General features: G+C 50.3%; 41 non-coding genes across 41 annotated transcripts; 8 read left to right on the top strand and 33 right to left on the bottom strand.

The window, feature by feature from the left end:
• Positions 1–253: 253 nt before the first annotated feature.
• On the bottom strand, positions 254–325 carry Trnae-uuc (transfer RNA glutamic acid (anticodon UUC)). The gene has a single exon. It is a non-coding gene; the product is annotated as a tRNA-Glu (tRNA).
• Positions 326–781: 456 nt separating this feature from the next.
• On the bottom strand, positions 782–854 carry Trnam-cau (transfer RNA methionine (anticodon CAU)). The gene has a single exon. It is a non-coding gene; the product is annotated as a tRNA-Met (tRNA).
• A 6,433-nt stretch (positions 855–7,287) lies between these two features.
• Positions 7,288–7,359, top strand: Trnag-ucc (transfer RNA glycine (anticodon UCC)). Its single transcript has one exon. It is a non-coding gene; the product is annotated as a tRNA-Gly (tRNA).
• A 741-nt stretch (positions 7,360–8,100) lies between these two features.
• On the bottom strand, positions 8,101–8,174 carry Trnai-aau (transfer RNA isoleucine (anticodon AAU)). Its single transcript has one exon. It is a non-coding gene; the product is annotated as a tRNA-Ile (tRNA).
• A 257-nt stretch (positions 8,175–8,431) lies between these two features.
• Positions 8,432–8,503, bottom strand: Trnae-uuc (transfer RNA glutamic acid (anticodon UUC)). Its single transcript has one exon. It is a non-coding gene; the product is annotated as a tRNA-Glu (tRNA).
• A 456-nt stretch (positions 8,504–8,959) lies between these two features.
• Trnam-cau (transfer RNA methionine (anticodon CAU)) lies at positions 8,960–9,032 on the bottom strand. The gene has a single exon. It is a non-coding gene; the product is annotated as a tRNA-Met (tRNA).
• A 293-nt stretch (positions 9,033–9,325) lies between these two features.
• On the bottom strand, positions 9,326–9,396 carry Trnag-gcc (transfer RNA glycine (anticodon GCC)). The gene has a single exon. It is a non-coding gene; the product is annotated as a tRNA-Gly (tRNA).
• A 331-nt stretch (positions 9,397–9,727) lies between these two features.
• On the top strand, positions 9,728–9,799 carry Trnag-ucc (transfer RNA glycine (anticodon UCC)). The gene has a single exon. It is a non-coding gene; the product is annotated as a tRNA-Gly (tRNA).
• Positions 9,800–10,530: 731 nt separating this feature from the next.
• Trnai-aau (transfer RNA isoleucine (anticodon AAU)) lies at positions 10,531–10,604 on the bottom strand. Its single transcript has one exon. It is a non-coding gene; the product is annotated as a tRNA-Ile (tRNA).
• Positions 10,605–10,861: 257 nt separating this feature from the next.
• Positions 10,862–10,933, bottom strand: Trnae-uuc (transfer RNA glutamic acid (anticodon UUC)). Its single transcript has one exon. It is a non-coding gene; the product is annotated as a tRNA-Glu (tRNA).
• A 456-nt stretch (positions 10,934–11,389) lies between these two features.
• Trnam-cau (transfer RNA methionine (anticodon CAU)) lies at positions 11,390–11,462 on the bottom strand. The gene has a single exon. It is a non-coding gene; the product is annotated as a tRNA-Met (tRNA).
• A 293-nt stretch (positions 11,463–11,755) lies between these two features.
• Trnag-gcc (transfer RNA glycine (anticodon GCC)) lies at positions 11,756–11,826 on the bottom strand. The gene has a single exon. It is a non-coding gene; the product is annotated as a tRNA-Gly (tRNA).
• Positions 11,827–12,157: 331 nt separating this feature from the next.
• On the top strand, positions 12,158–12,229 carry Trnag-ucc (transfer RNA glycine (anticodon UCC)). The gene has a single exon. It is a non-coding gene; the product is annotated as a tRNA-Gly (tRNA).
• Positions 12,230–12,960: 731 nt separating this feature from the next.
• On the bottom strand, positions 12,961–13,034 carry Trnai-aau (transfer RNA isoleucine (anticodon AAU)). The gene has a single exon. It is a non-coding gene; the product is annotated as a tRNA-Ile (tRNA).
• Positions 13,035–13,291: 257 nt separating this feature from the next.
• Trnae-uuc (transfer RNA glutamic acid (anticodon UUC)) lies at positions 13,292–13,363 on the bottom strand. The gene has a single exon. It is a non-coding gene; the product is annotated as a tRNA-Glu (tRNA).
• A 456-nt stretch (positions 13,364–13,819) lies between these two features.
• Positions 13,820–13,892, bottom strand: Trnam-cau (transfer RNA methionine (anticodon CAU)). The gene has a single exon. It is a non-coding gene; the product is annotated as a tRNA-Met (tRNA).
• A 293-nt stretch (positions 13,893–14,185) lies between these two features.
• On the bottom strand, positions 14,186–14,256 carry Trnag-gcc (transfer RNA glycine (anticodon GCC)). The gene has a single exon. It is a non-coding gene; the product is annotated as a tRNA-Gly (tRNA).
• A 331-nt stretch (positions 14,257–14,587) lies between these two features.
• Trnag-ucc (transfer RNA glycine (anticodon UCC)) lies at positions 14,588–14,659 on the top strand. Its single transcript has one exon. It is a non-coding gene; the product is annotated as a tRNA-Gly (tRNA).
• A 741-nt stretch (positions 14,660–15,400) lies between these two features.
• Trnai-aau (transfer RNA isoleucine (anticodon AAU)) lies at positions 15,401–15,474 on the bottom strand. Its single transcript has one exon. It is a non-coding gene; the product is annotated as a tRNA-Ile (tRNA).
• A 257-nt stretch (positions 15,475–15,731) lies between these two features.
• On the bottom strand, positions 15,732–15,803 carry Trnae-uuc (transfer RNA glutamic acid (anticodon UUC)). Its single transcript has one exon. It is a non-coding gene; the product is annotated as a tRNA-Glu (tRNA).
• A 456-nt stretch (positions 15,804–16,259) lies between these two features.
• On the bottom strand, positions 16,260–16,332 carry Trnam-cau (transfer RNA methionine (anticodon CAU)). Its single transcript has one exon. It is a non-coding gene; the product is annotated as a tRNA-Met (tRNA).
• A 293-nt stretch (positions 16,333–16,625) lies between these two features.
• Positions 16,626–16,696, bottom strand: Trnag-gcc (transfer RNA glycine (anticodon GCC)). Its single transcript has one exon. It is a non-coding gene; the product is annotated as a tRNA-Gly (tRNA).
• A 331-nt stretch (positions 16,697–17,027) lies between these two features.
• On the top strand, positions 17,028–17,099 carry Trnag-ucc (transfer RNA glycine (anticodon UCC)). The gene has a single exon. It is a non-coding gene; the product is annotated as a tRNA-Gly (tRNA).
• A 741-nt stretch (positions 17,100–17,840) lies between these two features.
• Trnai-aau (transfer RNA isoleucine (anticodon AAU)) lies at positions 17,841–17,914 on the bottom strand. The gene has a single exon. It is a non-coding gene; the product is annotated as a tRNA-Ile (tRNA).
• A 257-nt stretch (positions 17,915–18,171) lies between these two features.
• Trnae-uuc (transfer RNA glutamic acid (anticodon UUC)) lies at positions 18,172–18,243 on the bottom strand. Its single transcript has one exon. It is a non-coding gene; the product is annotated as a tRNA-Glu (tRNA).
• A 456-nt stretch (positions 18,244–18,699) lies between these two features.
• Positions 18,700–18,772, bottom strand: Trnam-cau (transfer RNA methionine (anticodon CAU)). The gene has a single exon. It is a non-coding gene; the product is annotated as a tRNA-Met (tRNA).
• A 293-nt stretch (positions 18,773–19,065) lies between these two features.
• Positions 19,066–19,136, bottom strand: Trnag-gcc (transfer RNA glycine (anticodon GCC)). The gene has a single exon. It is a non-coding gene; the product is annotated as a tRNA-Gly (tRNA).
• Positions 19,137–19,467: 331 nt separating this feature from the next.
• On the top strand, positions 19,468–19,539 carry Trnag-ucc (transfer RNA glycine (anticodon UCC)). The gene has a single exon. It is a non-coding gene; the product is annotated as a tRNA-Gly (tRNA).
• A 741-nt stretch (positions 19,540–20,280) lies between these two features.
• Trnai-aau (transfer RNA isoleucine (anticodon AAU)) lies at positions 20,281–20,354 on the bottom strand. The gene has a single exon. It is a non-coding gene; the product is annotated as a tRNA-Ile (tRNA).
• Positions 20,355–20,611: 257 nt separating this feature from the next.
• Trnae-uuc (transfer RNA glutamic acid (anticodon UUC)) lies at positions 20,612–20,683 on the bottom strand. Its single transcript has one exon. It is a non-coding gene; the product is annotated as a tRNA-Glu (tRNA).
• A 456-nt stretch (positions 20,684–21,139) lies between these two features.
• On the bottom strand, positions 21,140–21,212 carry Trnam-cau (transfer RNA methionine (anticodon CAU)). The gene has a single exon. It is a non-coding gene; the product is annotated as a tRNA-Met (tRNA).
• Positions 21,213–21,505: 293 nt separating this feature from the next.
• Positions 21,506–21,576, bottom strand: Trnag-gcc (transfer RNA glycine (anticodon GCC)). The gene has a single exon. It is a non-coding gene; the product is annotated as a tRNA-Gly (tRNA).
• A 331-nt stretch (positions 21,577–21,907) lies between these two features.
• Trnag-ucc (transfer RNA glycine (anticodon UCC)) lies at positions 21,908–21,979 on the top strand. Its single transcript has one exon. It is a non-coding gene; the product is annotated as a tRNA-Gly (tRNA).
• A 741-nt stretch (positions 21,980–22,720) lies between these two features.
• Trnai-aau (transfer RNA isoleucine (anticodon AAU)) lies at positions 22,721–22,794 on the bottom strand. The gene has a single exon. It is a non-coding gene; the product is annotated as a tRNA-Ile (tRNA).
• A 257-nt stretch (positions 22,795–23,051) lies between these two features.
• On the bottom strand, positions 23,052–23,123 carry Trnae-uuc (transfer RNA glutamic acid (anticodon UUC)). The gene has a single exon. It is a non-coding gene; the product is annotated as a tRNA-Glu (tRNA).
• Positions 23,124–23,579: 456 nt separating this feature from the next.
• Trnam-cau (transfer RNA methionine (anticodon CAU)) lies at positions 23,580–23,652 on the bottom strand. The gene has a single exon. It is a non-coding gene; the product is annotated as a tRNA-Met (tRNA).
• Positions 23,653–23,945: 293 nt separating this feature from the next.
• On the bottom strand, positions 23,946–24,016 carry Trnag-gcc (transfer RNA glycine (anticodon GCC)). The gene has a single exon. It is a non-coding gene; the product is annotated as a tRNA-Gly (tRNA).
• A 331-nt stretch (positions 24,017–24,347) lies between these two features.
• Positions 24,348–24,419, top strand: Trnag-ucc (transfer RNA glycine (anticodon UCC)). Its single transcript has one exon. It is a non-coding gene; the product is annotated as a tRNA-Gly (tRNA).
• A 741-nt stretch (positions 24,420–25,160) lies between these two features.
• On the bottom strand, positions 25,161–25,234 carry Trnai-aau (transfer RNA isoleucine (anticodon AAU)). Its single transcript has one exon. It is a non-coding gene; the product is annotated as a tRNA-Ile (tRNA).
• A 257-nt stretch (positions 25,235–25,491) lies between these two features.
• Trnae-uuc (transfer RNA glutamic acid (anticodon UUC)) lies at positions 25,492–25,563 on the bottom strand. Its single transcript has one exon. It is a non-coding gene; the product is annotated as a tRNA-Glu (tRNA).
• A 456-nt stretch (positions 25,564–26,019) lies between these two features.
• Trnam-cau (transfer RNA methionine (anticodon CAU)) lies at positions 26,020–26,092 on the bottom strand. Its single transcript has one exon. It is a non-coding gene; the product is annotated as a tRNA-Met (tRNA).
• Positions 26,093–26,351: the final 259 nt, after the last annotated feature.

Raw genomic sequence — 26,351 nt, 5'->3', positions numbered from 1 at the left:
TGCACTCTGTCTTCCAGCGCTTAGAGGGAGTGGCTCTGCGTATTTACAGGTAACATTTCTATGGTAGCAGTCCAACAGTGGACCAGGGTCTCTTCTCCCTTTATTCCGCTGCTCGTAGTAATTTCATTGCGTGCCCGTTTCTCTCGACTGTTTTCAGCTCACGCTTATGAACCAGTAGCTATAACGCGAGGAGGACGTGAAACAGCATTTCGCAGGGTCCAAACTTGTCGTGATTTGTTCCGAAAAAATTACATTCCGGTACCGGGAATCGAACCCGGGCCTCCTGGGTGAAAGCCAGGTATCCTAGCCACTAGACCACACCGGACGCGCACGCTTATTTTTGGGGTTTACACCCCCTCCACTGGCTTTCCGTGTCGCACTTTCCCTGTTTGCGAGCATCTTTTCGCTCTCCCATGCCGAGGCGCGCATGGCAAAAGTCACAGTCCGTTGCTTTTGGCCTCGTTGTTACAGGGGTAGGAGGAAAAGCAAAGCTGTGAGTAGTAATATTTATTTACTTATTTCGCAAGTAAAGACCTGCAGCCTGTCATTATATAGCAGGTCATACACTGTGTGACTTTACATGTTATATCATACGAAATTCAGTTTTATTACTAGTACATTTTTTCTTGAAAATTTCACAAAAGAACTGCAAGTAGTAATAACGGGAAGTAAGCATTTTCACGCTGAGTTGTTGAAGCCTTATGGATAACAAACTACAAGCTGTTTTGCTCCTTCGCAACCCCAGAGCCGTCAATTTAGCTGTGAACGGAAGTAAATTAAATGCCCCGAGTGAGGATCGAACTCACGACCTTAAGATTATGAGACTTACGCGCTGCCTACTGCGCTACCGAGGCACGTGATGGCCAAACCTTCTGGTATCTCGGCAAGTAGCAAATACTAGTGGTAGAGAGTCTGCACTTGCTGGCTCATTTTTTCTGTTACTACACGTGCATTCCCGGCGCTGCAGGCAACTTGCGATGATAGGCCGACGCCAGTATGCACAATAGCACGCAGGAGTCCAAACGAGAAGACGTGCGCGCTGCGTGTTTGGTTGTTTCCACACGGAATCCCGCGGTTCATTCTCGTGGCCCACGCACTTCGAGTGCGAAGGACACGCAGCTCCACTATCGGGGAAAAAACAAAATGATGCATCGGCCGGGAATCGAACCCGGGCCGCCCGCGTGGCAGGCGAGCATTCTACCACTTTTTTTTTTTTTTTTTTTTTTTTTTTTTGACGCTCTACCGACTTTTTTTTTTTTTTTTTTTTTTTTTTTGTCAGACGCGCTACCGTTGCGCCACTTTTTTCTTTTTTTTTTCTCTTTTTCTTTTTTTTTTTTTTTTTTTTCTTCTATTTTTTAAAAGAAGGTGGCAGGCAGGCGGCGGCAAAGAGGGCAGGGGTCAAGAATCCTGAGGCCTGGCCTCGATGTCGCCCCCATACCAGTCACCCATTTGTATATGTGAAATTTTTTTAATTTTTTTATTTTTTATTTATAATTTTGTTTGAACCACTTTTTTTTTCCTCTTTTTTTTTTTTTTTTTTTTTTTTTTTTTTTTTTTTTTTTTTTTTTTTTTTTTTTTTATGAGGATCTTCCAGAAGGGATCCATTCTTCCACCAGAACTCAATCCATTTCTTCTAGGTGAGTGAGGCGTTAACGGCAAAAAAAAAAAATGATGACACTTTCAACTATGTTAAGCAGTGTCGAACTAAAGTACCTTTTCTGGTTAGGATTAATAAATAAATAAATAAGAAATAAGTGATTAAAAAGGAATCTTCTCCTTTGTTGGTGCAAAATATAAGAAAACGAAAAGTGTTTGTTTTTTTTTCTCTAGTGTTGTCTTCACATCTTTCGTCTGTTATTGTCCTCTGCTGCTCCTCAATGATGTAGCGAATAGTCGGTTTCGCCTTACTTCGAAAGAAGGTTAAACATGCATTCATGTCTCGTGGTATAGTTTCGGGCGTTCTTTAAATATTACGGTCCCCGTCATGGCAAGACTGACGGGTCGAGTGTCGAATCGCATATCACACAATGGTCTTGCTTAAAAAGTTGGCAAAGGTCGCCTTGTAGTTACGTTCGCGTGCGATCATGCTGTGCTGCAGGGTCAGGTATAGAACGAAATCGTCTTTGTTCTTATCGCCAGTACTAAAAATATAGTGCACTGTGTGACCTATTATCCAGTTGACAGCATTCCGCTTTGTCCTGGGAAATGGGATTGCTTCAGGGTTGAGAAAGTCAGCTGGCGTTATCGCAGATGGTGAGGTCCTCTTGATGCTCGACAGTTTCTGTCGGGCGTAACCCCATATATCTTTCGTGGTACCACAGACGAAACGGTGTTCTTCGCTGTCTATGAGATTACACGTGACACACATTGGCGAGTCCTGCAAATGAATTGCATGAAGCCTGGACTGCGTCGGGATTTTTCTATTGACGGCAGCGTACCACGTCGCCTTTACTTGCGAAGGTAAGTAGGGGCTGTGGATGTTTTGCCACGTCGCGTCCCAGTTGTAGTTTGGAAATTTTTGTTCGATAACATTCCGTGATTTAGTTGCCACAAAGGAGTTGTAGATTGCCTTAACTGTCGTCAAATTCTTTTCAGAGACTGTTGTATGGACATAACTATACTCTAAGAGAAAACTCTTGAAGTGGTAGAGCGCAGTCGGTATATGGTGCACATCAATTGGCGGTTGAAGATCAGTCGGTGCGATTTCATTCAGGACAAGAGCGGTCAGACTGGTCGGTGACTGTTTCCATAGCTTGTAAGTTTTGCAGAAATAAAGAGCTTTCGCTTTTTTGTGTACATCGGTGAGACTGAGTCCGCCATCTCGCGTTGGGAGTGTCAAGGTGTCATATCGAACTTTAAAGATCTGGCCACGACATACAAAGTGTCCAAGCGCGGACAGCATGCATTTGGCTATATCGGTGGGGATGGGCAAAACTTGAGCCACATAATTGATTTTGGCAGTGATATAAATATTGGCCAATTCAACCTTTTGAAGCTCGTCCAATTTCCTGACGCTATGTAACTTCGCACAAGCACGAATTTTGTTGAGCAATTGCTTATAATTGGCGGCAATGGTGTGGCGGATGGTGTTCCGAAAATCGACACCGAGACACGTCATCCTAGTGATCGCTTTAAGCTGGCCATGACCGATCGCGCCTATGCCTTGCCCAACGTTCATGATCCCTGATTTCGTCCAATGCAGTTTCGCACCAGATGCCTTTTCATATTGTGAGATGATCAGGAGACCCCTCTCGACCTCATTGACATTCATAGCTAGGAAGGTAACATCATCAGCGTAAGCTCGGCACACTATCTTCTGCCCGTGTATGTGGAGTCCTTGTAAACGTTCCGTCAAGGTGACTAGCAGCGGTTCGATCGCAATGGCAAACAGCGCCATCGACATAGGGCAGCCCTGCCTAACAGAACTGTTTATCGGGACGGCGCGACTTGGCTGACCGTTAACGACAAGTTTGGATGTACTATTCCGTAACAATTTCTGTATGATGCTGATGAACTGCGGAGGAAAACCCAGAGTCTGCATTATCTGGAAAAGGTAAGGATGGTTCACTCTGTCGAAAGCCTGTGCGAAATCTAAAGTTACGATAGCACATCGGATTTTGCAAGCGTCCGCAACAGAAATCACATCTCGATAGTCTGATAATGTCTGATATATAGCTCTGTCCTTTCCAACACTCGTTTGATGTGGTCCAATGACGGTATGCATCACAGTTTTCATTCTCGTTGCGAGAATGCGAGCAAAAATTTTGTAGTCGCTGTTGAGCAACGTAATGGGTCGCAAAGTTGCGACGGTGTTATTGCTCGTCCGTTTCGGGAGTAAGACCACAAGTCCTTCACTGAATGGCGGAGGAATGGGCATGTCCGGTTGGAGAAGTTCGTTGCAGAGCACCGTCAGCTTTGTCTTCAGTTGTGGCCAGAAGACTTGATAAAGTTCCACTGGGAGACCGTCACATCCGGGAGATTTGTTTTTTGGACTGTGGAACACCACATCTTCCAGTTCATCTTCCGTTACATCGGTGACGAGTTCGGCTACATCCGCAGGGCGAAGCCTGTGCGTTAAGCTGCTCCGGAACTCTGCAAGGGCTTCGTCGTCGGTAGGTTTATTGGACATCAAGTCAGTGTAATAAGTTTGAACGGCGTCTCTGATATCGTGTTGCCGAGTTAGAATCGTGCCGTCTTCGGATTGTAGTTCAGTTAAGATCTTTGTCCGTGCTCGTTTAGTTTCACGTATCAGGTGATAAATGGATGGCTGTTCGCCTTTTGCCATAGTCGAAACCCGACCTCTAATTTTGTAACCTTCCATCTGTTTTCGTTTCAAAAGTAATATTTTTGCTTGCAGTCTTTTAATGCGGGGGTAGTTGTCAATCACAGTGGCATCAAGAGTATATAAGTCTCGAAGACATTGATAATAAAACTCCATCGTTCTCTTAAACCACCAGTTCTTATTCCGGGAATATTGTATCATGGATTTACGAATTTTCGGTTTAGCGCATTCGAGCCACCATTGCAATGCCGAGCCGTACGTACTGAATTTGGCTTCACTTTCATTCCACGCTCGAGTGAAGGCTTCTCTGCATTCAGGATCGTCTAAATGTGCAACATTTAGTTTCCATAGTCCTTTGCCTCGGTAGGTTTCCTGTTTCCCCAAATTCAGCGTGCAAATATAAGCCGCATGGTCGGAGAAACTGGTTGGCCAGACCTCAGTTTGTAAAATTTGCTGTCTGAGAGTGTCCGATACGTAAATGCGGTCCAATCTACTCGCTGAATGATTCGTGACGTGAGTAAAACCAGGTGTTGTACCAAACTTGTGCTCCCACGTATCGACTAAACGTAAATCCTTGACGATCTGTTCTAATTCAATCGATTTATTGAAATGCGGCGTCTGATCTTTGGCGTTAAGTACACAGTTAAAATCTCCCGCCAATATTAGGTGGTCATATTGTGTTGCAAAAAGCGGAAGTATTTCTTCCTTGAAAAAGTCCGCTCGGCGTCGCCTATTAGTTGAGCCGGAAGGTGCATACAGATTTAGGAGTCTAACATTATTGATAGTCACGCCAATTCCCCTACAACTTATGAGTCGTTCTACATTCTGGACGATAATTCCTTCTTTCGTGAGAATAGCGGTGCCTAAATCGGAACCGTGTCCCGGATTGGCCGTCACATTATAACCGGGAATGTGGTTCAAAGCAATGTCGGCGACCTCCTGAAGCAAGAGGATATCAATGTCGGCGGCGTATAAGAGGTCTACGATGTTGTCGAGTTTGAGGGAACTGCGGATTTTATTTATATTTAATGTACCAATTTTATACGCCTGCTGATCAGTCATTCACGCTCTTACGAGAGTAAGAAGGAATCGGCGCCGTTTTAAAAGAAGTCAGAGTCCTCTTCTTTGTTTGCCTGCCGTGGATCCAGTAACTTATCATCATGTGCCGGTTCTACTGCCGTAGAAGGCTGTTCGGGAAATCGGGAAGTGACTGGAATATCAGTTGCATCAGCGTCCATGTGTTCGACCTCTGGTTCCGCCGCCCAGTCTATAGTGCTGGGGTTCTTGGACGCAAGAGGATGATGTTGTCGTTGTTCTTTTAAACAATGATCAACATCGTCACTGCACATGGGAGACACCTGGCCGGTCGCATCGCGAGAGGGCTCAGTTAGCGTGATTGCACGATCTTCATCCCGCAGGTGTGCAGAAGTTAGCGCCTGTTGTCGGGAGGATTCTGGTGATTTTGCACTGACTTTGTCCATGATTTGCTGCACCTTTCCCCGCAACGACGCCGCCGCCTCTTCCGCACCCTGGCGGGCGATTCTGCGTTTCTTGTTCTTCCGCGGGGATTTAGCAGGTGGACAACGCTCATCGGAATCCGAGATTTCATGGTGGGGTTGTGGGGAACGACATTCAGCAGTCACAGTCCTGACCTGCGTCTCTGAGGAGGTGGGATTTTGTTCTGTTGACAGAGTCGGGGACTGCGCTACGGAATCAACCACGTCACTCACACTCAGGTGTTGCTCTTGTCGCTCAGAAATGTCAACAAGTTGCTCGGCCGTTGGAGGAAGGGTTGGTTGGGGGCGAATGTCTACTTCGGTATCCATGGGCAGTTGGTCGGTCGGTTGGTCGCGAGCCACCGAAGCGTAAGTGGTGGACAAAATAGTCATCTCCGCGGACTTCACCGGTTCACCTGTCGGCAGCTGCACAACACGTCTTTGAATACATTCAGAACGAATATGACCTGGAGAATTGCAAGCTGCACACGTTCGTGGTTGACCATCATAAATGACGATACCTCGATAACCGCAAACGTTAATATAAGACGGAATATGTCGTAATAAGTCCACCTTCAACTGCCTGACACCGTTCAAAACCGGATATTTGTGAGCACCGGACCATTTTTCTGCAAAATTACTGAGGACTTTCCCAAAGGGTGCAATAACAAGATTGATCGCATCTGTAGGAACTTCAAAGGGTAGCTCAAAAATTCGAATTGTTCGAATACCAAGTCCCACATGATCGACAGTAACTTCGCCAATATTTCCATCACTGTGTTTAAACTTAAGCTTACCACCGGTATTATTGACAACTCGTTCGCATAACTCAGGGTTTTTCAGCTTCAAGTACATCACACTACTCACAATTGACAAGTGAAAACCAACAGTATCTTCAAACGGAACTTGAACAACTTCCTCTAACCAATCCTCAATTTCGAAAGATTTAGGTCGAGCAAAACGTCGATCAAAGGTAAATTTCAGAGTGTCCTTTCTACTAAGTTGAGCCATTACTGCATTTTCGAACGTTGACAGAATATCTAACTACTGCGAAGCGCCGGCGAAAACGCACAGACTTACACAGCGGATGTAAACAAAGCCAGCCGCAGAGCGAAGCACAGCACGACGAACCGCTCGCCACCGCCGCTGCAGGCAGACTACCACTGAACCACCGATGCTCAGCTAGTTTGCAGCTTCCTTGTGCTCTCCGCGGCAGACGTCTGAAGGGAAAGTGGGACTGCCGTCCAGCGCCGTGGCATCCTCTCGAGAGAATGCTACAAACGCTGAATCCTGCGCTGCACTGCTTAAAAATGACGCCCGAACGCGATCGTCTAAGTAGTGTTGCGGCGCACGCACGCGACGACTCTTGCCAAAGGACGCGAAATGTGCGTAGAGACGCTGTCTGGATGCGCTCGCCTACCCCGTAATGCGCCTGCTGCTGCGACCACCTTCAGCCGCCGCCGACAGGCGGGAAGCAGACACAGCGCGGCGTGCGCGGAAGAAAACCGTGCGGTGGTGGTGTAATGGTCAGCATAGTTGCCTTCCAAGCAGTTGATCCGGGTTCGATTCCCGGCCACCGCAGCCTGCGTTTTACTTCTGCGTATGAGTACTTTTGCCACGCGTCATTAAATTAATGTTTCTTTCCTCCTCTTACTGGCTGCAGGCCACCCTATATTGTGTGCGTCGATTCCGCTTGAGTCTCGACTTGTCTCGACTTTGCTCGGCTGACGCGAGAGCTGACGCTCTCCAATCGGCCTATATCAGAAGGACAAGCACGCGAAACGACTGAGAGAGGTATGGCGAGGCGGGCACAACATTACTTATGCCTCAAGTAAAGACCTGCTGCCTGTTATCGTGCATTGTGTGATTTTACATGTTCTGTCAGACAAATTCAGTTTTATTACTAGCACATTTCTTTTTTTCTTTGTTGAAAATTTTACAACACGCTCCTTCATTTCACTGTGGCCGCACGGCGCGACTTGGCATACCGAGAGGCAAAACGTGGCGCCAGTGCCCTAGACCGAATAGCGCTGCAGCTCCGAAACCGACGAGAAAAGAGAAATACGAATTGAAACTGTCGGCAGCGCCCTGTGTTCGCAGGCGGTCACCCGCCCAAGCACTGACAACGCCCAGCGTCGCGCAGTAGCGGTGATCGGACGACAAACTGTGTGTTCAGCGTGCTGTGACCTGTGAAGTGTTTTAGCGCGTCCCGACAAGTCGCTTTCGGGTCCCCTATCAGCTCCCACACAATGTGACGATTTCTTTGTCACCATACTTGCCCGGGGAAATCGGCGTTGCCTTTTTGAAGTAGTAAAATCGAAGTGGCCCGTGGGGGGATCGAACCCACGACCTTCGCGTTATTAGCACGACGCTCTAACCAACTGAGCTAACGGGCCTCGGTGCACTCTGTCTTCCAGCGCTTAGAGGGAGTGGCTCTGCGTATTTACAGGTAACATTTCTATGGTAGCAGTCCAACAGTGGACCAGGGTCTCTTCTCCCTTTATTCCGCTGCTCGTAGTAATTTCATTGCGTGCCCGTTTCTCTCGACTGTTTTCAGCTCACGCTTATGAACCAGTAGCTATAACGCGAGGAGGACGTGAAACAGCATTTCGCAGGGTCCAAACTTGTCGTGATTTGTTCCGAAAAAATTACATTCCGGTACCGGGAATCGAACCCGGGCCTCCTGGGTGAAAGCCAGGTATCCTAGCCACTAGACCACACCGGACGCGCACGCTTATTTTTGGGGTTTACACCCCCTCCACTGGCTTTCCGTGTCGCACTTTCCCTGTTTGCGAGCATCTTTTCGCTCTCCCATGCCGAGGCGCGCATGGCAAAAGTCACAGTCCGTTGCTTTTGGCCTCGTTGTTACAGGGGTAGGAGGAAAAGCAAAGCTGTGAGTAGTAATATTTATTTACTTATTTCGCAAGTAAAGACCTGCAGCCTGTCATTATATAGCAGGTCATACACTGTGTGACTTTACATGTTATATCATACGAAATTCAGTTTTATTACTAGTACATTTTTTCTTGAAAATTTCACAAAAGAACTGCAAGTAGTAATAACGGGAAGTAAGCATTTTCACGCTGAGTTGTTGAAGCCTTATGGATAACAAACTACAAGCTGTTTTGCTCCTTCGCAACCCCAGAGCCGTCAATTTAGCTGTGAACGGAAGTAAATTAAATGCCCCGAGTGAGGATCGAACTCACGACCTTAAGATTATGAGACTTACGCGCTGCCTACTGCGCTACCGAGGCACGTGATGGCCAAACCTTCTGGTATCTCGGCAAGTAGCAAATACTAGTGGTAGAGAGTCTGCACTTGCTGGCTCATTTTTTCTGTTACTACACGTGCATTCCCGGCGCTGCAGGCAACTTGCGATGATAGGCCGACGCCAGTATGCACAATAGCACGCAGGAGTCCAAACGAGAAGACGTGCGCGCTGCGTGTTTGGTTGTTTCCACACGGAATCCCGCGGTTCATTCTCGTGGCCCACGCACTTCGAGTGCGAAGGACACGCAGCTCCACTATCGGGGAAAAAACAAAATGATGCATCGGCCGGGAATCGAACCCGGGCCGCCCGCGTGGCAGGCGAGCATTCTACCACTGAACCACCGATGCTCAGCTAGTTTGCAGCTTCCTTGTGCTCTCCGCGGCAGACGTCTGAAGGGAAAGTGGGACTGCCGTCCAGCGCCGTGGCATCCTCTCGAGAGAATGCTACAAACGCTGAATCCTGCGCTGCACTGCTTAAAAATGACGCCCGAACGCGATCGTCTAAGTAGTGTTGCGGCGCACGCACGCGACGACTCTTGCCAAAGGACGCGAAATGTGCGTAGAGACGCTGTCTGGATGCGCTCGCCTACCCCGTAATGCGCCTGCTGCTGCGACCACCTTCAGCCGCCGCCGACAGGCGGGAAGCAGACACAGCGCGGCGTGCGCGGAAGAAAACCGTGCGGTGGTGGTGTAATGGTCAGCATAGTTGCCTTCCAAGCAGTTGATCCGGGTTCGATTCCCGGCCACCGCAGCCTGCGTTTTACTTCTGCGTATGAGTACTTTTGCCACGCGTCATTAAATTAATGTTTCTTTCCTCCTCTTACTGGCTGCAGGCCACCCTATATTGTGTGCGTCGATTCCGCTTGAGTCTCGACTTGTCTCGGCTGACGCGAGAGCTGACGCTCTCCAATCGGCCTATATCAGAAGGACAAGCACGCGAAACGACTGAGAGAGGTATGGCGAGGCGGGCACAACATTACTTATGCCTCAAGTAAAGACCTGCTGCCTGTTATCGTGCATTGTGTGATTTTACATGTTCTGTCAGACAAATTCAGTTTTATTACTAGCACATTTCTTTTTTTCTTTGTTGAAAATTTTACAACACGCTCCTTCATTTCACTGTGGCCGCACGGCGCGACTTGGCATACCGAGAGGCAAAACGTGGCGCCAGTGCCCTAGACCGAATAGCGCTGCAGCTCCGAAACCGACGAGAAAAGAGAAATACGAATTGAAACTGTCGGCAGCGCCCTGTGTTCGCAGGCGGTCACCCGCCCAAGCACTGACAACGCCCAGCGTCGCGCAGTAGCGGTGATCGGACGACAAACTGTGTGTTCAGCGTGCTGTGACCTGTGAAGTGTTTTAGCGCGTCCCGACAAGTCGCTTTCGGGTCCCCTATCAGCTCCCACACAATGTGACGATTTCTTTGTCACCATACTTGCCCGGGGAAATCGGCGTTGCCTTTTTGAAGTAGTAAAATCGAAGTGGCCCGTGGGGGGATCGAACCCACGACCTTCGCGTTATTAGCACGACGCTCTAACCAACTGAGCTAACGGGCCTCGGTGCACTCTGTCTTCCAGCGCTTAGAGGGAGTGGCTCTGCGTATTTACAGGTAACATTTCTATGGTAGCAGTCCAACAGTGGACCAGGGTCTCTTCTCCCTTTATTCCGCTGCTCGTAGTAATTTCATTGCGTGCCCGTTTCTCTCGACTGTTTTCAGCTCACGCTTATGAACCAGTAGCTATAACGCGAGGAGGACGTGAAACAGCATTTCGCAGGGTCCAAACTTGTCGTGATTTGTTCCGAAAAAATTACATTCCGGTACCGGGAATCGAACCCGGGCCTCCTGGGTGAAAGCCAGGTATCCTAGCCACTAGACCACACCGGACGCGCACGCTTATTTTTGGGGTTTACACCCCCTCCACTGGCTTTCCGTGTCGCACTTTCCCTGTTTGCGAGCATCTTTTCGCTCTCCCATGCCGAGGCGCGCATGGCAAAAGTCACAGTCCGTTGCTTTTGGCCTCGTTGTTACAGGGGTAGGAGGAAAAGCAAAGCTGTGAGTAGTAATATTTATTTACTTATTTCGCAAGTAAAGACCTGCAGCCTGTCATTATATAGCAGGTCATACACTGTGTGACTTTACATGTTATATCATACGAAATTCAGTTTTATTACTAGTACATTTTTTCTTGAAAATTTCACAAAAGAACTGCAAGTAGTAATAACGGGAAGTAAGCATTTTCACGCTGAGTTGTTGAAGCCTTATGGATAACAAACTACAAGCTGTTTTGCTCCTTCGCAACCCCAGAGCCGTCAATTTAGCTGTGAACGGAAGTAAATTAAATGCCCCGAGTGAGGATCGAACTCACGACCTTAAGATTATGAGACTTACGCGCTGCCTACTGCGCTACCGAGGCACGTGATGGCCAAACCTTCTGGTATCTCGGCAAGTAGCAAATACTAGTGGTAGAGAGTCTGCACTTGCTGGCTCATTTTTTCTGTTACTACACGTGCATTCCCGGCGCTGCAGGCAACTTGCGATGATAGGCCGACGCCAGTATGCACAATAGCACGCAGGAGTCCAAACGAGAAGACGTGCGCGCTGCGTGTTTGGTTGTTTCCACACGGAATCCCGCGGTTCATTCTCGTGGCCCACGCACTTCGAGTGCGAAGGACACGCAGCTCCACTATCGGGGAAAAAACAAAATGATGCATCGGCCGGGAATCGAACCCGGGCCGCCCGCGTGGCAGGCGAGCATTCTACCACTGAACCACCGATGCTCAGCTAGTTTGCAGCTTCCTTGTGCTCTCCGCGGCAGACGTCTGAAGGGAAAGTGGGACTGCCGTCCAGCGCCGTGGCATCCTCTCGAGAGAATGCTACAAACGCTGAATCCTGCGCTGCACTGCTTAAAAATGACGCCCGAACGCGATCGTCTAAGTAGTGTTGCGGCGCACGCACGCGACGACTCTTGCCAAAGGACGCGAAATGTGCGTAGAGACGCTGTCTGGATGCGCTCGCCTACCCCGTAATGCGCCTGCTGCTGCGACCACCTTCAGCCGCCGCCGACAGGCGGGAAGCAGACACAGCGCGGCGTGCGCGGAAGAAAACCGTGCGGTGGTGGTGTAATGGTCAGCATAGTTGCCTTCCAAGCAGTTGATCCGGGTTCGATTCCCGGCCACCGCAGCCTGCGTTTTACTTCTGCGTATGAGTACTTTTGCCACGCGTCATTAAATTAATGTTTCTTTCCTCCTCTTACTGGCTGCAGGCCACCCTATATTGTGTGCGTCGATTCCGCTTGAGTCTCGACTTGTCTCGGCTGACGCGAGAGCTGACGCTCTCCAATCGGCCTATATCAGAAGGACAAGCACGCGAAACGACTGAGAGAGGTATGGCGAGGCGGGCACAACATTACTTATGCCTCAAGTAAAGACCTGCTGCCTGTTATCGTGCATTGTGTGATTTTACATGTTCTGTCAGACAAATTCAGTTTTATTACTAGCACATTTCTTTTTTTCTTTGTTGAAAATTTTACAACACGCTCCTTCATTTCACTGTGGCCGCACGGCGCGACTTGGCATACCGAGAGGCAAAACGTGGCGCCAGTGCCCTAGACCGAATAGCGCTGCAGCTCCGAAACCGACGAGAAAAGAGAAATACGAATTGAAACTGTCGGCAGCGCCCTGTGTTCGCAGGCGGTCACCCGCCCAAGCACTGACAACGCCCAGCGTCGCGCAGTAGCGGTGATCGGACGACAAACTGTGTGTTCAGCGTGCTGTGACCTGTGAAGTGTTTTAGCGCGTCCCGACAAGTCGCTTTCGGGTCCCCTATCAGCTCCCACACAATGTGACGATTTCTTTGTCACCATACTTGCCCGGGGAAATCGGCGTTGCCTTTTTGAAGTAGTAAAATCGAAGTGGCCCGTGGGGGGATCGAACCCACGACCTTCGCGTTATTAGCACGACGCTCTAACCAACTGAGCTAACGGGCCTCGGTGCACTCTGTCTTCCAGCGCTTAGAGGGAGTGGCTCTGCGTATTTACAGGTAACATTTCTATGGTAGCAGTCCAACAGTGGACCAGGGTCTCTTCTCCCTTTATTCCGCTGCTCGTAGTAATTTCATTGCGTGCCCGTTTCTCTCGACTGTTTTCAGCTCACGCTTATGAACCAGTAGCTATAACGCGAGGAGGACGTGAAACAGCATTTCGCAGGGTCCAAACTTGTCGTGATTTGTTCCGAAAAAATTACATTCCGGTACCGGGAATCGAACCCGGGCCTCCTGGGTGAAAGCCAGGTATCCTAGCCACTAGACCACACCGGACGCGCACGCTTATTTTTGGGGTTTACACCCCCTCCACTGGCTTTCCGTGTCGCACTTTCCCTGTTTGCGAGCATCTTTTCGCTCTCCCATGCCGAGGCGCGCATGGCAAAAGTCACAGTCCGTTGCTTTTGGCCTCGTTGTTACAGGGGTAGGAGGAAAAGCAAAGCTGTGAGTAGTAATATTTATTTACTTATTTCGCAAGTAAAGACCTGCAGCCTGTCATTATATAGCAGGTCATACACTGTGTGACTTTACATGTTATATCATACGAAATTCAGTTTTATTACTAGTACATTTTTTCTTGAAAATTTCACAAAAGAACTGCAAGTAGTAGTAACGGGAAGTAAGCATTTTCACGCTGAGTTGTTGAAGCCTTATGGATAACAAACTACAAGCTGTTTTGCTCCTTCGCAACCCCAGAGCCGTCAATTTAGCTGTGAACGGAAGTAAATTAAATGCCCCGGGTGAGGATCGAACTCACGACCTTAAGATTATGAGACTTACGCGCTGCCTACTGCGCTACCGAGGCACGTGATGGCCAAACCTTCTGGTATCTCGGCAAGTAGCAAATACTAGTGGTAGAGAGTCTGCACTTGCTGGCTCATTTTTTCTGTTACTACACGTGCATTCCCGGCGCTGCAGGCAACTTGCGATGATAGGCCGACGCCAGTATGCACAATAGCACGCAGGAGTCCAAACGAGAAGACGTGCGCGCTGCGTGTTTGGTTGTTTCCACACGGAATCCCGCGGTTCATTCTCGTGGCCCACGCACTTCGAGTGCGAAGGACACGCAGCTCCACTATCGGGGAAAAAACAAAATGATGCATCGGCCGGGAATCGAACCCGGGCCGCCCGCGTGGCAGGCGAGCATTCTACCACTGAACCACCGATGCTCAGCTAGTTTGCAGCTTCCTTGTGCTCTCCGCGGCAGACGTCTGAAGGGAAAGTGGGACTGCCGTCCAGCGCCGTGGCATCCTCTCGAGAGAATGCTACAAACGCTGAATCCTGCGCTGCACTGCTTAAAAATGACGCCCGAACGCGATCGTCTAAGTAGTGTTGCGGCGCACGCACGCGACGACTCTTGCCAAAGGACGCGAAATGTGCGTAGAGACGCTGTCTGGATGCGCTCGCCTACCCCGTAATGCGCCTGCTGCTGCGACCACCTTCAGCCGCCGCCGACAGGCGGGAAGCAGACACAGCGCGGCGTGCGCGGAAGAAAACCGTGCGGTGGTGGTGTAATGGTCAGCATAGTTGCCTTCCAAGCAGTTGATCCGGGTTCGATTCCCGGCCACCGCAGCCTGCGTTTTACTTCTGCGTATGAGTACTTTTGCCACGCGTCATTAAATTAATGTTTCTTTCCTCCTCTTACTGGCTGCAGGCCACCCTATATTGTGTGCGTCGATTCCGCTTGAGTCTCGACTTGTCTCGACTTTGCTCGGCTGACGCGAGAGCTGACGCTCTCCAATCGGCCTATATCAGAAGGACAAGCACGCGAAACGACTGAGAGAGGTATGGCGAGGCGGGCACAACATTACTTATGCCTCAAGTAAAGACCTGCTGCCTGTTATCGTGCATTGTGTGATTTTACATGTTCTGTCAGACAAATTCAGTTTTATTACTAGCACATTTCTTTTTTTCTTTGTTGAAAATTTTACAACACGCTCCTTCATTTCACTGTGGCCGCACGGCGCGACTTGGCATACCGAGAGGCAAAACGTGGCGCCAGTGCCCTAGACCGAATAGCGCTGCAGCTCCGAAACCGACGAGAAAAGAGAAATACGAATTGAAACTGTCGGCAGCGCCCTGTGTTCGCAGGCGGTCACCCGCCCAAGCACTGACAACGCCCAGCGTCGCGCAGTAGCGGTGATCGGACGACAAACTGTGTGTTCAGCGTGCTGTGACCTGTGAAGTGTTTTAGCGCGTCCCGACAAGTCGCTTTCGGGTCCCCTATCAGCTCCCACACAATGTGACGATTTCTTTGTCACCATACTTGCCCGGGGAAATCGGCGTTGCCTTTTTGAAGTAGTAAAATCGAAGTGGCCCGTGGGGGGATCGAACCCACGACCTTCGCGTTATTAGCACGACGCTCTAACCAACTGAGCTAACGGGCCTCGGTGCACTCTGTCTTCCAGCGCTTAGAGGGAGTGGCTCTGCGTATTTACAGGTAACATTTCTATGGTAGCAGTCCAACAGTGGACCAGGGTCTCTTCTCCCTTTATTCCGCTGCTCGTAGTAATTTCATTGCGTGCCCGTTTCTCTCGACTGTTTTCAGCTCACGCTTATGAACCAGTAGCTATAACGCGAGGAGGACGTGAAACAGCATTTCGCAGGGTCCAAACTTGTCGTGATTTGTTCCGAAAAAATTACATTCCGGTACCGGGAATCGAACCCGGGCCTCCTGGGTGAAAGCCAGGTATCCTAGCCACTAGACCACACCGGACGCGCACGCTTATTTTTGGGGTTTACACCCCCTCCACTGGCTTTCCGTGTCGCACTTTCCCTGTTTGCGAGCATCTTTTCGCTCTCCCATGCCGAGGCGCGCATGGCAAAAGTCACAGTCCGTTGCTTTTGGCCTCGTTGTTACAGGGGTAGGAGGAAAAGCAAAGCTGTGAGTAGTAATATTTATTTACTTATTTCGCAAGTAAAGACCTGCAGCCTGTCATTATATAGCAGGTCATACACTGTGTGACTTTACATGTTATATCATACGAAATTCAGTTTTATTACTAGTACATTTTTTCTTGAAAATTTCACAAAAGAACTGCAAGTAGTAATAACGGGAAGTAAGCATTTTCACGCTGAGTTGTTGAAGCCTTATGGATAACAAACTACAAGCTGTTTTGCTCCTTCGCAACCCCAGAGCCGTCAATTTAGCTGTGAACGGAAGTAAATTAAATGCCCCGAGTGAGGATCGAACTCACGACCTTAAGATTATGAGACTTACGCGCTGCCTACTGCGCTACCGAGGCACGTGATGGCCAAACCTTCTGGTATCTCGGCAAGTAGCAAATACTAGTGGTAGAGAGTCTGCACTTGCTGGCTCATTTTTTCTGTTACTACACGTGCATTCCCGGCGCTGCAGGCAACTTGCGATGATAGGCCGACGCCAGTATGCACAATAGCACGCAGGAGTCCAAACGAGAAGACGTGCGCGCTGCGTGTTTGGTTGTTTCCACACGGAATCCCGCGGTTCATTCTCGTGGCCCACGCACTTCGAGTGCGAAGGACACGCAGCTCCACTATCGGGGAAAAAACAAAATGATGCATCGGCCGGGAATCGAACCCGGGCCGCCCGCGTGGCAGGCGAGCATTCTACCACTGAACCACCGATGCTCAGCTAGTTTGCAGCTTCCTTGTGCTCTCCGCGGCAGACGTCTGAAGGGAAAGTGGGACTGCCGTCCAGCGCCGTGGCATCCTCTCGAGAGAATGCTACAAACGCTGAATCCTGCGCTGCACTGCTTAAAAATGACGCCCGAACGCGATCGTCTAAGTAGTGTTGCGGCGCACGCACGCGACGACTCTTGCCAAAGGACGCGAAATGTGCGTAGAGACGCTGTCTGGATGCGCTCGCCTACCCCGTAATGCGCCTGCTGCTGCGACCACCTTCAGCCGCCGCCGACAGGCGGGAAGCAGACACAGCGCGGCGTGCGCGGAAGAAAACCGTGCGGTGGTGGTGTAATGGTCAGCATAGTTGCCTTCCAAGCAGTTGATCCGGGTTCGATTCCCGGCCACCGCAGCCTGCGTTTTACTTCTGCGTATGAGTACTTTTGCCACGCGTCATTAAATTAATGTTTCTTTCCTCCTCTTACTGGCTGCAGGCCACCCTATATTGTGTGCGTCGATTCCGCTTGAGTCTCGACTTGTCTCGACTTTGCTCGGCTGACGCGAGAGCTGACGCTCTCCAATCGGCCTATATCAGAAGGACAAGCACGCGAAACGACTGAGAGAGGTATGGCGAGGCGGGCACAACATTACTTATGCCTCAAGTAAAGACCTGCTGCCTGTTATCGTGCATTGTGTGATTTTACATGTTCTGTCAGACAAATTCAGTTTTATTACTAGCACATTTCTTTTTTTCTTTGTTGAAAATTTTACAACACGCTCCTTCATTTCACTGTGGCCGCACGGCGCGACTTGGCATACCGAGAGGCAAAACGTGGCGCCAGTGCCCTAGACCGAATAGCGCTGCAGCTCCGAAACCGACGAGAAAAGAGAAATACGAATTGAAACTGTCGGCAGCGCCCTGTGTTCGCAGGCGGTCACCCGCCCAAGCACTGACAACGCCCAGCGTCGCGCAGTAGCGGTGATTGGACGACAAACTGTGTGTTCAGCGTGCTGTGACCTGTGAAGTGTTTTAGCGCGTCCCGACAAGTCGCTTTCGGGTCCCCTATCAGCTCCCACACAATGTGACGATTTCTTTGTCACCATACTTGCCCGGGGAAATCGGCGTTGCCTTTTTGAAGTAGTAAAATCGAAGTGGCCCGTGGGGGGATCGAACCCACGACCTTCGCGTTATTAGCACGACGCTCTAACCAACTGAGCTAACGGGCCTCGGTGCACTCTGTCTTCCAGCGCTTAGAGGGAGTGGCTCTGCGTATTTACAGGTAACATTTCTATGGTAGCAGTCCAACAGTGGACCAGGGTCTCTTCTCCCTTTATTCCGCTGCTCGTAGTAATTTCATTGCGTGCCCGTTTCTCTCGACTGTTTTCAGCTCACGCTTATGAACCAGTAGCTATAACGCGAGGAGGACGTGAAACAGCATTTCGCAGGGTCCAAACTTGTCGTGATTTGTTCCGAAAAAATTACATTCCGGTACCGGGAATCGAACCCGGGCCTCCTGGGTGAAAGCCAGGTATCCTAGCCACTAGACCACACCGGACGCGCACGCTTATTTTTGGGGTTTACACCCCCTCCACTGGCTTTCCGTGTCGCACTTTCCCTGTTTGCGAGCATCTTTTCGCTCTCCCATGCCGAGGCGCGCATGGCAAAAGTCACAGTCCGTTGCTTTTGGCCTCGTTGTTACAGGGGTAGGAGGAAAAGCAAAGCTGTGAGTAGTAATATTTATTTACTTATTTCGCAAGTAAAGACCTGCAGCCTGTCATTATATAGCAGGTCATACACTGTGTGACTTTACATGTTATATCATACGAAATTCAGTTTTATTACTAGTACATTTTTTCTTGAAAATTTCACAAAAGAACTGCAAGTAGTAGTAACGGGAAGTAAGCATTTTCACGCTGAGTTGTTGAAGCCTTATGGATAACAAACTACAAGCTGTTTTGCTCCTTCGCAACCCCAGAGCCGTCAATTTAGCTGTGAACGGAAGTAAATTAAATGCCCCGGGTGAGGATCGAACTCACGACCTTAAGATTATGAGACTTACGCGCTGCCTACTGCGCTACCGAGGCACGTGATGGCCAAACCTTCTGGTATCTCGGCAAGTAGCAAATACTAGTGGTAGAGAGTCTGCACTTGCTGGCTCATTTTTTCTGTTACTACACGTGCATTCCCGGCGCTGCAGGCAACTTGCGATGATAGGCCGACGCCAGTATGCACAATAGCACGCAGGAGTCCAAACGAGAAGACGTGCGCGCTGCGTGTTTGGTTGTTTCCACACGGAATCCCGCGGTTCATTCTCGTGGCCCACGCACTTCGAGTGCGAAGGACACGCAGCTCCACTATCGGGGAAAAAACAAAATGATGCATCGGCCGGGAATCGAACCCGGGCCGCCCGCGTGGCAGGCGAGCATTCTACCACTGAACCACCGATGCTCAGCTGGTTTGCAGCTTCCTTGTGCTCTCCGCGGCAGACGTCTGAAGGGAAAGTGGGACTGCCGTCCAGCGCCGTGGCATCCTCTCGAGAGAATGCTACAAACGCTGAATCCTGCGCTGCACTGCTTAAAAATGACGCCCGAACGCGATCGTCTAAGTAGTGTTGCGGCGCACGCACGCGACGACTCTTGCCAAAGGACGCGAAATGTGCGTAGAGACGCTGTCTGGATGCGCTCGCCTACCCCGTAATGCGCCTGCTGCTGCGACCACCTTCAGCCGCCGCCGACAGGCGGGAAGCAGACACAGCGCGGCGTGCGCGGAAGAAAACCGTGCGGTGGTGGTGTAATGGTCAGCATAGTTGCCTTCCAAGCAGTTGATCCGGGTTCGATTCCCGGCCACCGCAGCCTGCGTTTTACTTCTGCGTATGAGTACTTTTGCCACGCGTCATTAAATTAATGTTTCTTTCCTCCTCTTACTGGCTGCAGGCCACCCTATATTGTGTGCGTCGATTCCGCTTGAGTCTCGACTTGTCTCGACTTTGCTCGGCTGACGCGAGAGCTGACGCTCTCCAATCGGCCTATATCAGAAGGACAAGCACGCGAAACGACTGAGAGAGGTATGGCGAGGCGGGCACAACATTACTTATGCCTCAAGTAAAGACCTGCTGCCTGTTATCGTGCATTGTGTGATTTTACATGTTCTGTCAGACAAATTCAGTTTTATTACTAGCACATTTCTTTTTTTCTTTGTTGAAAATTTTACAACACGCTCCTTCATTTCACTGTGGCCGCACGGCGCGACTTGGCATACCGAGAGGCAAAACGTGGCGCCAGTGCCCTAGACCGAATAGCGCTGCAGCTCCGAAACCGACGAGAAAAGAGAAATACGAATTGAAACTGTCGGCAGCGCCCTGTGTTCGCAGGCGGTCACCCGCCCAAGCACTGACAACGCCCAGCGTCGCGCAGTAGCGGTGATCGGACGACAAACTGTGTGTTCAGCGTGCTGTGACCTGTGAAGTGTTTTAGCGCGTCCCGACAAGTCGCTTTCGGGTCCCCTATCAGCTCCCACACAATGTGACGATTTCTTTGTCACCATACTTGCCCGGGGAAATCGGCGTTGCCTTTTTGAAGTAGTAAAATCGAAGTGGCCCGTGGGGGGATCGAACCCACGACCTTCGCGTTATTAGCACGACGCTCTAACCAACTGAGCTAACGGGCCTCGGTGCACTCTGTCTTCCAGCACTTAGAGGGAGTGGCTCTGCGTATTTACAGGTAACATTTCTATGGTAGCAGTCCAACAGTGGACCAGGGTCTCTTCTCCCTTTATTCCGCTGCTCGTAGTAATTTCATTGCGTGCCCGTTTCTCTCGACTGTTTTCAGCTCACGCTTATGAACCAGTAGCTATAACGCGAGGAGGACGTGAAACAGCATTTCGCAGGGTCCAAACTTGTCGTGATTTGTTCCGAAAAAATTACATTCCGGTACCGGGAATCGAACCCGGGCCTCCTGGGTGAAAGCCAGGTATCCTAGCCACTAGACCACACCGGACGCGCACGCTTATTTTTGGGGTTTACACCCCCTCCACTGGCTTTCCGTGTCGCACTTTCCCTGTTTGCGAGCATCTTTTCGCTCTCCCATGCCGAGGCGCGCATGGCAAAAGTCACAGTCCGTTGCTTTTGGCCTCGTTGTTACAGGGGTAGGAGGAAAAGCAAAGCTGTGAGTAGTAATATTTATTTACTTATTTCGCAAGTAAAGACCTGCAGCCTGTCATTATATAGCAGGTCATACACTGTGTGACTTTACATGTTATATCATACGAAATTCAGTTTTATTACTAGTACATTTTTTCTTGAAAATTTCACAAAAGAACTGCAAGTAGTAGTAACGGGAAGTAAGCATTTTCACGCTGAGTTGTTGAAGCCTTATGGATAACAAACTACAAGCTGTTTTGCTCCTTCGCAACCCCAGAGCCGTCAATTTAGCTGTGAACGGAAGTAAATTAAATGCCCCGGGTGAGGATCGAACTCACGACCTTAAGATTATGAGACTTACGCGCTGCCTACTGCGCTACCGAGGCACGTGATGGCCAAACCTTCTGGTATCTCGGCAAGTAGCAAATACTAGTGGTAGAGAGTCTGCACTTGCTGGCTCATTTTTTCTGTTACTACACGTGCATTCCCGGCGCTGCAGGCAACTTGCGATGATAGGCCGACGCCAGTATGCACAATAGCACGCAGGAGTCCAAACGAGAAGACGTGCGCGCTGCGTGTTTGGTTGTTTCCACACGGAATCCCGCGGTTCATTCTCGTGGCCCACGCACTTCGAGTGCGAAGGACACGCAGCTCCACTATCGGGGAAAAAACAAAATGATGCATCGGCCGGGAATCGAACCCGGGCCGCCCGCGTGGCAGGCGAGCATTCTACCACTGAACCACCGATGCTCAGCTGGTTTGCAGCTTCCTTGTGCTCTCCGCGGCAGACGTCTGAAGGGAAAGTGGGACTGCCGTCCAGCGCCGTGGCATCCTCTCGAGAGAATGCTACAAACGCTGAATCCTGCGCTGCACTGCTTAAAAATGACGCCCGAACGCGATCGTCTAAGTAGTGTTGCGGCGCACGCACGCGACGACTCTTGCCAAAGGACGCGAAATGTGCGTAGAGACGCTGTCTGGATGCGCTCGCCTACCCCGTAATGCGCCTGCTGCTGCGACCACCTTCAGCCGCCGCCGACAGGCGGGAAGCAGACACAGCGCGGCGTGCGCGGAAGAAAACCGTGCGGTGGTGGTGTAATGGTCAGCATAGTTGCCTTCCAAGCAGTTGATCCGGGTTCGATTCCCGGCCACCGCAGCCTGCGTTTTACTTCTGCGTATGAGTACTTTTGCCACGCGTCATTAAATTAATGTTTCTTTCCTCCTCTTACTGGCTGCAGGCCACCCTATATTGTGTGCGTCGATTCCGCTTGAGTCTCGACTTGTCTCGACTTTGCTCGGCTGACGCGAGAGCTGACGCTCTCCAATCGGCCTATATCAGAAGGACAAGCACGCGAAACGACTGAGAGAGGTATGGCGAGGCGGGCACAACATTACTTATGCCTCAAGTAAAGACCTGCTGCCTGTTATCGTGCATTGTGTGATTTTACATGTTCTGTCAGACAAATTCAGTTTTATTACTAGCACATTTCTTTTTTTCTTTGTTGAAAATTTTACAACACGCTCCTTCATTTCACTGTGGCCGCACGGCGCGACTTGGCATACCGAGAGGCAAAACGTGGCGCCAGTGCCCTAGACCGAATAGCGCTGCAGCTCCGAAACCGACGAGAAAAGAGAAATACGAATTGAAACTGTCGGCAGCGCCCTGTGTTCGCAGGCGGTCACCCGCCCAAGCACTGACAACGCCCAGCGTCGCGCAGTAGCGGTGATCGGACGACAAACTGTGTGTTCAGCGTGCTGTGACCTGTGAAGTGTTTTAGCGCGTCCCGACAAGTCGCTTTCGGGTCCCCTATCAGCTCCCACACAATGTGACGATTTCTTTGTCACCATACTTGCCCGGGGAAATCGGCGTTGCCTTTTTGAAGTAGTAAAATCGAAGTGGCCCGTGGGGGGATCGAACCCACGACCTTCGCGTTATTAGCACGACGCTCTAACCAACTGAGCTAACGGGCCTCGGTGCACTCTGTCTTCCAGCGCTTAGAGGGAGTGGCTCTGCGTATTTACAGGTAACATTTCTATGGTAGCAGTCCAACAGTGGACCAGGGTCTCTTCTCCCTTTATTCCGCTGCTCGTAGTAATTTCATTGCGTGCCCGTTTCTCTCGACTGTTTTCAGCTCACGCTTATGAACCAGTAGCTATAACGCGAGGAGGACGTGAAACAGCATTTCGCAGGGTCCAAACTTGTCGTGATTTGTTCCGAAAAAATTACATTCCGGTACCGGGAATCGAACCCGGGCCTCCTGGGTGAAAGCCAGGTATCCTAGCCACTAGACCACACCGGACGCGCACGCTTATTTTTGGGGTTTACACCCCCTCCACTGGCTTTCCGTGTCGCACTTTCCCTGTTTGCGAGCATCTTTTCGCTCTCCCATGCCGAGGCGCGCATGGCAAAAGTCACAGTCCGTTGCTTTTGGCCTCGTTGTTACAGGGGTAGGAGGAAAAGCAAAGCTGTGAGTAGTAATATTTATTTACTTATTTCGCAAGTAAAGACCTGCAGCCTGTCATTATATAGCAGGTCATACACTGTGTGACTTTACATGTTATATCATACGAAATTCAGTTTTATTACTAGTACATTTTTTCTTGAAAATTTCACAAAAGAACTGCAAGTAGTAGTAACGGGAAGTAAGCATTTTCACGCTGAGTTGTTGAAGCCTTATGGATAACAAACTACAAGCTGTTTTGCTCCTTCGCAACCCCAGAGCCGTCAATTTAGCTGTGAACGGAAGTAAATTAAATGCCCCGGGTGAGGATCGAACTCACGACCTTAAGATTATGAGACTTACGCGCTGCCTACTGCGCTACCGAGGCACGTGATGGCCAAACCTTCTGGTATCTCGGCAAGTAGCAAATACTAGTGGTAGAGAGTCTGCACTTGCTGGCTCATTTTTTCTGTTACTACACGTGCATTCCCGGCGCTGCAGGCAACTTGCGATGATAGGCCGACGCCAGTATGCACAATAGCACGCAGGAGTCCAAACGAGAAGACGTGCGCGCTGCGTGTTTGGTTGTTTCCACACGGAATCCCGCGGTTCATTCTCGTGGCCCACGCACTTCGAGTGCGAAGGACACGCAGCTCCACTATCGGGGAAAAAACAAAATGATGCATCGGCCGGGAATCGAACCCGGGCCGCCCGCGTGGCAGGCGAGCATTCTACCACTGAACCACCGATGCTCAGCTAGTTTGCAGCTTCCTTGTGCTCTCCGCGGCAGACGTCTGAAGGGAAAGTGGGACTGCCGTCCAGCGCCGTGGCATCCTCTCGAGAGAATGCTACAAACGCTGAATCCTGCGCTGCACTGCTTAAAAATGACGCCCGAACGCGATCGTCTAAGTAGTGTTGCGGCGCACGCACGCGACGACTCTTGCCAAAGGACGCGAAATGTGCGTAGAGACGCTGTCTGGATGCGCTCGCCTACCCCGTAATGCGCCTGCTGCTGCGACCACCTTCAGCCGCCGCCGACAGGCGGGAAGCAGACACAGCGCGGCGTGCGCGGAAGAAAACCGTGCGGTGGTGGTGTAATGGTCAGCATAGTTGCCTTCCAAGCAGTTGATCCGGGTTCGATTCCCGGCCACCGCAGCCTGCGTTTTACTTCTGCGTATGAGTACTTTTGCCACGCGTCATTAAATTAATGTTTCTTTCCTCCTCTTACTGGCTGCAGGCCACCCTATATTGTGTGCGTCGATTCCGCTTGAGTCTCGACTTGTCTCGACTTTGCTCGGCTGACGCGAGAGCTGACGCTCTCCAATCGGCCTATATCAGAAGGACAAGCACGCGAAACGACTGAGAGAGGTATGGCGAGGCGGGCACAACATTACTTATGCCTCAAGTAAAGACCTGCTGCCTGTTATCGTGCATTGTGTGATTTTACATGTTCTGTCAGACAAATTCAGTTTTATTACTAGCACATTTCTTTTTTTCTTTGTTGAAAATTTTACAACACGCTCCTTCATTTCACTGTGGCCGCACGGCGAGACTTGGCATACCGAGAGGCAAAACGTGGCGCCAGTGCCCTAGACCGAATAGCGCTGCAGCTCCGAAACCGACGAGAAAAGAGAAATACGAATTGAAACTGTCGGCAGCGCCCTGTGTTCGCAGGCGGTCACCCGCCCAAGCACTGACAACGCCCAGCGTCGCGCAGTAGCGGTGATCGGACGACAAACTGTGTGTTCAGCGTGCTGTGACCTGTGAAGTGTTTTAGCGCGTCCCGACAAGTCGCTTTCGGGTCCCCTATCAGCTCCCACACAATGTGACGATTTCTTTGTCACCATACTTGCCCGGGGAAATCGGCGTTGCCTTTTTGAAGTAGTAAAATCGAAGTGGCCCGTGGGGGGATCGAACCCACGACCTTCGCGTTATTAGCACGACGCTCTAACCAACTGAGCTAACGGGCCTCGGTGCACTCTGTCTTCCAGCGCTTAGAGGGAGTGGCTCTGCGTATTTACAGGTAACATTTCTATGGTAGCAGTCCAACAGTGGACCAGGGTCTCTTCTCCCTTTATTCCGCTGCTCGTAGTAATTTCATTGCGTGCCCGTTTCTCTCGACTGTTTTCAGCTCACGCTTATGAACCAGTAGCTATAACGCGAGGAGGACGTGAAACAGCATTTCGCAGGGTCCAAACTTGTCGTGATTTGTTCCGAAAAAATTACATTCCGGTACCGGGAATCGAACCCGGGCCTCCTGGGTGAAAGCCAGGTATCCTAGCCACTAGACCACACCGGACGCGCACGCTTATTTTTGGGGTTTACACCCCCTCCACTGGCTTTCCGTGTCGCACTTTCCCTGTTTGCGAGCATCTTTTCGCTCTCCCATGCCGAGGCGCGCATGGCAAAAGTCACAGTCCGTTGCTTTTGGCCTCGTTGTTACAGGGGTAGGAGGAAAAGCAAAGCTGTGAGTAGTAATATTTATTTACTTATTTCGCAAGTAAAGACCTGCAGCCTGTCATTATATAGCAGGTCATACACTGTGTGACTTTACATGTTATATCATACGAAATTCAGTTTTATTACTAGTACATTTTTTCTTGAAAATTTCACAAAAGAACTGCAAGTAGTAATAACGGGAAGTAAGCATTTTCACGCTGAGTTGTTGAAGCCTTATGGATAACAAACTACAAGCTGTTTTGCTCCTTCGCAACCCCAGAGCCGTCAATTTAGCTGTGAACGGAAGTAAATTAAATGCCCCGAGTGAGGATCGAACTCACGACCTTAAGATTATGAGACTTACGCGCTGCCTACTGCGCTACCGAGGCACGTGATGGCCAAACCTTCTGGTATCTCGGCAAGTAGCAAATACTAGTGGTAGAGAGTCTGCACTTGCTGGCTCATTTTTTCTGTTACTACACGTGCATTCCCGGCGCTGCAGGCAACTTGCGATGATAGGCCGACGCCAGTATGCACAATAGCACGCAGGAGTCCAAACGAGAAGACGTGCGCGCTGCGTGTTTGGTTGTTTCCACACGGAATCCCGCGGTTCATTCTCGTGGCCCACGCACTTCGAGTGCGAAGGAC

The sequence above is a fragment of the Schistocerca gregaria genome, unplaced genomic scaffold (genome assembly GCF_023897955.1).
Source record: "Schistocerca gregaria isolate iqSchGreg1 unplaced genomic scaffold, iqSchGreg1.2 ptg000885l, whole genome shotgun sequence".
Classification (NCBI taxonomy): Eukaryota; Metazoa; Arthropoda; class Insecta; order Orthoptera; family Acrididae; genus Schistocerca; species Schistocerca gregaria.
Note: the sequence above shows the minus strand (reverse complement) of the source record. Positions and strands in the feature narration are given on the sequence as shown.